The sequence below is a fragment of the Arachis ipaensis genome, chromosome B01, assembly GCF_000816755.2.
Source record: "Arachis ipaensis cultivar K30076 chromosome B01, Araip1.1, whole genome shotgun sequence".
Lineage (NCBI taxonomy): Eukaryota > Viridiplantae > Streptophyta > Magnoliopsida > Fabales > Fabaceae > Arachis > Arachis ipaensis.
Genome location: NC_029785.2, coordinates 133,073,548 through 133,081,552, shown reverse-complemented (window position 1 = coordinate 133,081,552; position 8,005 = coordinate 133,073,548). Strand labels below are relative to the sequence as shown.

Below are 8,005 nucleotides of genomic sequence, written 5' to 3'. Positions count from 1 at the left end.
TTCCAATTGCATTGGAAAGTAGACATGCAGGGCTTTCCAGCAATATATAATAGTCCATACTTTGCTCAAGGATTCAAACATGCGTGTTCCTATCTAAGATATTCATTCGCACTTCAACATGAATGTGATGAATGTGACAATCATCATCATTCCCCCACGAACGCGTGCCTGACAACCACCTCCGTTCTACATCATATTGAATGAATATCTCTTAGATTCCTTAATCAGAATCTCCGTGGTATAAGCTAGATTGATGGCGGCATTCATGAGAATCCGGAAAGTCTAAACCTTGTCTGTGGTATTCCGAGTAGGATTCAGGGATTGAATGACTGTGACGAGCTTCAAACTCGCGAGTGCTGGGCGTAGTGACAGACGCAAAAGGAGGGGAAATCCTATTCCAGTACGACTGAGAACCTGCAGATGATTAGCCGTGCGGTGACAGCGCACCTGGACCCTTTTCACTGGAAGGATGGATGATAGCCATTGACAACGGTGATCCACCTACACACAGCTTGCCATAGGAGGACGTGCGTGCGTGAATCAGAAGACAGAGGAAAGCAGAGATTCAGAAGCCAAAGCATCTCCAAAACTCCAACATATTCTCCATTACTGCATAACAAGTAACCTTTAATACATGCTCTTTTGTTTGTTCGCAATTCAACTAATCAATATAATTGACTTCCTAACTAAGATTTACAAGATAACCATAGATTGCTTCAAACCAACAATCTCCGTGGGATTCGACCCTTACTCACGTAAGGTATTACTTGGACGACCCAGTGCACTTGCTGGTTAGTGGTACGAATTGTGAGAAGTGTGATTCACAATTCGTGCACCAATTATATGGCTTTAAGTCTAAAACATGAGCAATACAATAATGTCTGTGAGTAAAGTATAAAATATTTTCTATTGTAATGTTTTAGCTTGGAGTGTTCTATTTTACACACTATGAATTCTACATGCATCATAGATCAGCTTATTCTTCAATCCTATGCAAAGCAAGAGATAATAGAATAGCAGTAATGTCTGTGAATATTTTACTTAGGAATTAAAACGTATAGATGGCATATGCAACTATATTTTACTTAAGATGAAACTATATTTATTAACTTGATGACTTTTTTTCTTTAGGAATTATTTGAGATCCCACGTGGCCAAGGTCGTAGTGGTGAAGACATTATTAGATTAGAAGTTAGTATTCCTTTTCTAATTCAAATACAACATGAAGGTGTATAATTTTATTATGCAAGTGGATGTAAATTTTTAGGTGGCCACCAATTCATTCTCTGTTCATGTGATGGAAAAATTATTAGCTGTTGGTAACTCAGGAAGTTTATCTGTGTCATTGCTTTAGAAGATTCATGGAAACCTCATAAAGGTTCAACATCTAATTTCTTTGCTTTGGGATACTGTAATATTCCTGTTTGCTATGGTGCACATGTTTAATCGTGAAGTTTTATTAAGATGTCAGGCTTCAAAAGAAAAAGCTACTAGCCAGAGCTTTTGGCTATATATATATGAAATCAGTTTTCACCTCATTGGCTATTTTATGTGTTTTCTAATTTACATGTATAAGCTCATTGACTTTAAAAATATTGTGCACTTGTGCTTGCTTGTTTCTTTACTTTATCTAGTAAAAACTGCTTGCAATTTTTTCATCATTTTGCTCAAAACTTGCTTACAGGAGGCCCATGACAAGTCAAGATCTGTGACCAAGACTCCTGCCATGAAGGGTTAGTATAATTCTGGTCTATTTTCTTAGTTTCTTCCTATATCAATAACCTACATATCAATATATACCTGCAAATCTATAAGATATATTGTTTCATGGGATCCACACAAGAGAAGATAGAAGAGGAATTGAGGGTTAAGATAATAATACCTACTTCAAAAGAAGATGATTTTGTTAGTAAGTTCCTCTGTTCCTGGCTGTACCAAAGTTACTGCCTAACTTGTATGGATCAAATTGAAATATTTATTTTCTATTATGCTTTCATTTTAACTTTGATATGGTTATGTCATAGCTGATTTAATATAATTCATTCACAATATAATATATTCAGTTCATGAGTGTTTCTTAACTCTATATATGTAGCACTTGATTGATTATGAGACCAGCACATAGTAATTATATGTGCAGGAATCTTTCATTGGCTCAGTTGGTGGATTTTCATTTAAGTAGAGCCTCTTCCCTCTTACCAGCTTGACTCCTTACTACTGTGCCATAAGGAAATCCAATATCTAAATGATTTGTTGTAATGGTCTTTTGCAGCCATTGAGGGTACTTCTGTTGATAGTGTGAATTCAGCTGTAGAGAAGATATAGGCTATAATTGGTAGCTATTTACATAATCAATATAAAATATAGTTATTTTTATTGATATAATATAATATAATTAGATGCATATATAAAATTATTTTATATAACTAATAATCATCACTTAAATTTATTAATTAACTATATTTGTGTTTTGAAATAATAATGCAATTGTATTATAGGAAGTGCAAGGGTGGGACGGATTGTTATGAGTGCAGCAGTAGAGCATCTGACACCTGTGAGTTTGGAGTTAGGAGGAAAGTGTCCAGCATTGCTTTATTAAACAAGACACATAAAAACATCTGAAAAGGGAAAAAGAATTTTTGTTTTCTTATTAGTTTTGTTAATTAACTTGATTTGATATTTACTGCTATTATAATAGTGTTTGTCATGTCACTTCATTTCTTAAATAGATTAAAATGTGTAGCTTTAAGACATTTTTTTTATTTCTAGAATATAAACTGTTATATATACCTTTTAAACATTAAAACCTAAGGGATCAGAGTTGCTAAATATTGGCTTCCTCTTCAACTTCTCACTTGCAGAATTATAGAAGGATCAATCAGTTGCCGATAAAGGAATGGATTCACAGCTTTAATTTTTTGTCAAACACTAAACAAAGATTAGGTGTAGTGGATTTTTAGGTTTTGATTAGATTAGGTTTAGTTAGATTTGTTTTTTTTCTGATTTTAGTAATTAGTTTGATTTAAAATTTGTTGTTGAAACTTTTTTCCTCATGGTTTTTCAATTTTTGGTGTTTCCTTTCACTGCACTATCTTTTTTCTTTTGCTGCTGCTTCTTGTTGCAGTGTGATAGTGATTCTTCTACTTGGAGCTACATCAATGATCATGTTCATTTTCAATTTCATATAGGACAGTAAGTTTGACTTGCTTCAGTAATAGCATATTCTGGTTATTTAATAATGTAGAACATATGCATCTAGATTCTTTAAACATTCTTACTTTTCATTGTTATAGGTGGTATGCTTCACTTGGGATGTATGATGTGGCTGTCAAGCATATGATGAAAATCTTGGCCTGCAGTCACCAGTCCAAGGCAACACATGAATTATTTCTTAGTGACTTTCTTCAAACTGTGAAGGTGATAGTGACTCTATTTCCTTTTCAGATCTCATGCTTAGAACTTGTTAAAATAGTGAACTACCAATAGTTTGATTTAATGTAATTCCTGATTATCACCACTGAGCTCCAGGTTTCTCTATTTCTTTCTTTCCTCCTTTATTTATTTATTTATCACTTCACTTGATCATAAAAAACTAATTGGGGGTCATGTGAGATCTCTTCAACCGTGAACAAGATTGTTTGAATCATGGCTTAAATAAATTTTTGGCCTTACATATTTTTTCTTTTGGTAGTTTTGGTAAAAAAAAAAAAGTATTCAGAAGTGAAATTAGTCCCTTCTGTCATCCAAAATTAAAGATATTTGGATATGGTTACTTATCTTTGAATCATAGGAACCATAGGTTTAGTTTACCATAAAATTGTTAAATTTTACATGGATCATAACCTTATTTAAACCCTTAAGTTTTTATAATTTATAAACTTATTGAGGGAAAGTGATATTGAAAGAGCTTGATTATTTGGTTGGTTTATTAGGCTGAGATTTTCGTTGGTTGGACAATAGATCTATCTGTAACAAGTGTTGGAGAAAGGAGGATTTTTCCTTTTTTTATTTTTATTTATTTATTTATTTATTTATTTTTTTTATGTCAAAGCATCGACTAGAATAAAAAAAGTAGCTTACATATGATAGATAGATTTTGGTTTTTATGATGTTTGCCCTCAAAATTTGGTGTTTCTGTTGGCAACTTTTTAGATCTCATGTGTTTTCTGGTCAGAAAATGGAGTGAATTGCTATAACTGAAATAGCCACTGAATTCTGAATCTTATGTGAAGTAGTAACATTGAACTATTGAAAGCTGTGATATTGCTCTATTCAAATTTGTCTGTAAAATTCAAATATACGACTGGGTAATGTTGCAGCAGGTGATGCAGAATTATATAATTTAAATGTTGCAGCAGGTGATGCAGAATCCTAACTTCATGACCATGGCTGAGCGCTTGGGTAATGCATTGATGCAGATATTTATAAACTTCCTGTACTCTATTATATAAAATATCTATTGGTTGATGACATATCTATACTATCTATCTCAGGACCCATCTATGTCTTCCATGCTTGAAAGTCTTACTAGTCCTTCAAATAAAGATCAGCTTGAGGAGAGAATGGCACGCATAAAAGAAGATCCATCTTTGAAGCATATTTTAGATGAGATAGAGACTGGTGGTCCTGCTGCTATGATGAGGTTTAGATGGCAAAATTAGGATGGTCATCTTATTTTTTGGGGGTATCTTTTTATTGAGACTGAGATATTGAATAATGGTGTTGAAAAATAATATCTAATTTTATAGGTATCGTGTAATGAATATTATGTTCATATATGAATATTATGTTTATCTATGTGATTTTTGGCTTTCTTTTTTTTCAATTTACAGTGTGTTTGATAGAGTAAATTTAGAAAACAAATCTAAAGTATTTATTTTGAAATGGAAAAATTTTAAAAAAATTTTATTTTACCTTACTGACAGATTTACAGACGGATTTTCTGTCGGTATTCAGAGTGTGGAATGATTTTTCAAGGTTTAAATTACAGACAGAAAATCTGTCGAAAAATTTATTTCTGTCTGTAATTACGGATAGAAAATCTGTCGAAAAATCTGTCTGTAATTACAGATGGAAAATCCGTCTGAAAATCCGTCGGAAAGTTTGTCGCCTTCGGGAAATGGATGGAAAATTTACAGAGGAAAAATCCGTCGGTAACTGGTAAAAATCTGTCGGTAATTTTCTGACGGAAAAAAATCCGTCGGTAAATAATTTCTGACGAGGCTTTTACAGAGGGACAAAATCCGTCAGTAATTTCGTCGGTAACCAAAAATCCATCTGTAATAAAGACTAAATCTGTCTGTAAATCTGTCTGTATTAATCCATTTTCTAGTAGTGTCATGAGAAGAAACCATGGGAAGTCGTTGCCTTTCTTAACATAAATTACCTCATTGGCGCTGGATTTGACCACCAATTCATTACCACCAAAAATCTCTCCCCAACTATGCTCCTTTCCAAGTTCAAACCTAGAGAAGCCAAGAAGGAAAAATACATTATACAGATAAACATAAAGGTATGAAATGGAAACTGAAATGTTTATAAAGTCCATTATTTTCACTAACCGTGTGTTATATTTTTATGTCATGAAAAAATTATAAAATTATAAAACACATTTATATCTTATGAGGATTGATCATCTGATTGGCACCTGTAATAACCATTACCTAGGACTTGTGCAAATTGTTTACATCTCACAACTACAATCGAAAGCATAGGAGTTAGTAGAAAAAGGATCACCAATTCTCAGGAATTTCAACTACTAAAAAGCTTTGTAACTTAATGCGCACTTGACCCTTATTGAAAACCAAGTTTCATTCCAAACACAAGTTACAATCAGTTAATACATTTATATATTGTAAAAAGAAGATAGAGTCTAGAACGTTTTTGCTTACCTTTTTCGTTAATGTTGCTTGAAGTTAAGGAAGACTATCATTGTCACTATAACGATTAATAGAAGGTTCCCGCACAAGTTTTTGCACCTTGTCCAATGGCTTCTTTCGGTTGCTGCCACTAAACCACACCCTTAAAATATTCAACAACCCCATCATGGATCCGTGTTGAAGGAGTCTGGATCATCCTTTAGCTAAGGTAGCTTTAAGATCTCCCTGATCTTGTCAGGGTGGGTATGAACAATCTTTCCTCTGACCACGGTCCGATAGTCATAGAAGGCAGTTCCAGATAGTTTCTGCTTGTCAGTTTGCCACATATTAGCATAGAGCTCCTGGACCATGTTCCTTCCTACTTTCGTTTCAGGATTAGCTAGGACTTCCCAATTCCTGATTCGAATTTGCTCCTGGATCTCCGGATATTCATCTTTTTTCAGATCAAATCTAACTTCTGGGATCACTGATCTCAGACCCATTACTTTAAGATAATGGTCTGAATGTTCTTTAGATAAGAACTTCCCTTGATTCCAAAGTGGTTTTGGAACGCTCTCTTTCTTGTCTCTAGGAGTGTATTGTTTCCCTTTAATAAACTAAAAACTAACTAAAACATACTCAAAACTATATGAAATTATCCCCAAAAAGCGTATAAAATATCCGCTCATCAATCACACGTCAAACAAAAGTAAGGATCAAATAAGATGTAGAAAATTAATTAAACACCAATTATTCAGAAGAGTAACTAAATCCAAAATATGATTAGTAAACTTCAAATGAATAGAAATAAGTAATACATGAAGAATCAAAATTCGATAGCCTTTGGAAGCAAGAAATTCTACATATCGTGAGAAAAATCATATAGAAATGCAAAAAACTTCTTTTCAAAATAGTCAAAGTTTTCACCTTCTCAACAAATTTTTAATGCAGTTGTCCCTAACTCTTTAATAAGATTAAAGAACACATACCTATATCCCATTTTTTGATACAAAAAGGATAGCTAAATAAATATGAATACATGACTTGAACTTTAAAGTATAAGTCAAACTAACAAAGTAGAAACAATTTTCTAACAGTTTATGCTATAGTAAATGTCTTTATACACTTTTTCTTTTTGCATAACAGTGATCTCCAAATTAGATTATTTATCGCAAAAAAGAGATATGTTCTCCAAAATATTGGTTACAATACAAAATTGTACATCAGTAATAAAAATAAAGTTATGGTATAAAAGAAGAATCCCAACTCAAATTCTCACGTCTTTTTTCTTCCTTTTATTATGAAACCAAAAGAAATCTAACAAAATCTACATATTTGATCATCAGCTTATAAAATTGATCCTTAAATAAGCATATTTTTCAACCCATTCAAAGCTTGATAACTGATGCGTGAGCATCTTTTCTATCTTTTTCTAGTGAATTTGCATCTAATTTGTTGAGTTTAATTAAGAATTAATTATATTTTAGCCACTATGGATGCTATTTTGAGTTTTGTGCAAATTTATTTATTTTAGGTAGCATTTGGCTGGATTCTAAGGCTGGACATCCAAGGCTTTAAACAAGGAGATAATGAATCTCTTTATGATGCCTGGGAGAGATACAGAGAGATGCTACGAAAATGCCCCTCTGAAATGTTTTCAGAGTGGGTTCAGTTAGACATCTTCTACTATGGGCTTACAGAAGGAGCTCAGATGTCTTTAGATTTCTCAGCTGGTGGATCTATCCATATGAGAAAGACAATTGAAGAAGCTCAAGAGCTCATTGATACAGTTGCCAGGAATCAGCATCTGTATCTAAGCAGCAACCCTTCCATGAATGAAGAGGTTAAAACAGTAACTGCTGAATTCAGTACTGTAAAACAAGCTGCTGAATTCAACCAGTAATTAGATTTTCTAACAAAGCAGCTAGCTGAATTCAAAGACAGGTTACAGGAGACAAGGATAGCTAATATACATATAGAAGAACAGTTTAAGCAAACAAAGCAGCAGCTATCAAAGCAAATAGCAGAAGAATGCCAAGCAGTGCAATTAAGAAGTGGGAAAACATTAAATACCCCACCTCAAGGCATCAAAAATTCAAGAAACGAGCAACCCACCAAAGATTCCCCTGAGGACAGTAAGAGCCCAA

General features: G+C 33.3%; 1 long non-coding RNA gene across 2 annotated transcripts; it reads left to right on the top strand.

Moving 5' to 3' along the window:
* On the top strand, positions 1,692-4,399 carry LOC110263359. 2 transcript variants are annotated; one of them, XR_002348907.1, is made up of 4 exons: positions 1,692-1,733; positions 1,846-1,909; positions 3,294-3,417; positions 4,323-4,399. It is a non-coding gene; the product is annotated as an uncharacterized LOC110263359 (long non-coding RNA). The 2 variants fall into 2 exon arrangements; XR_002348886.1 differs by having other exon boundaries at positions 4,320-4,399.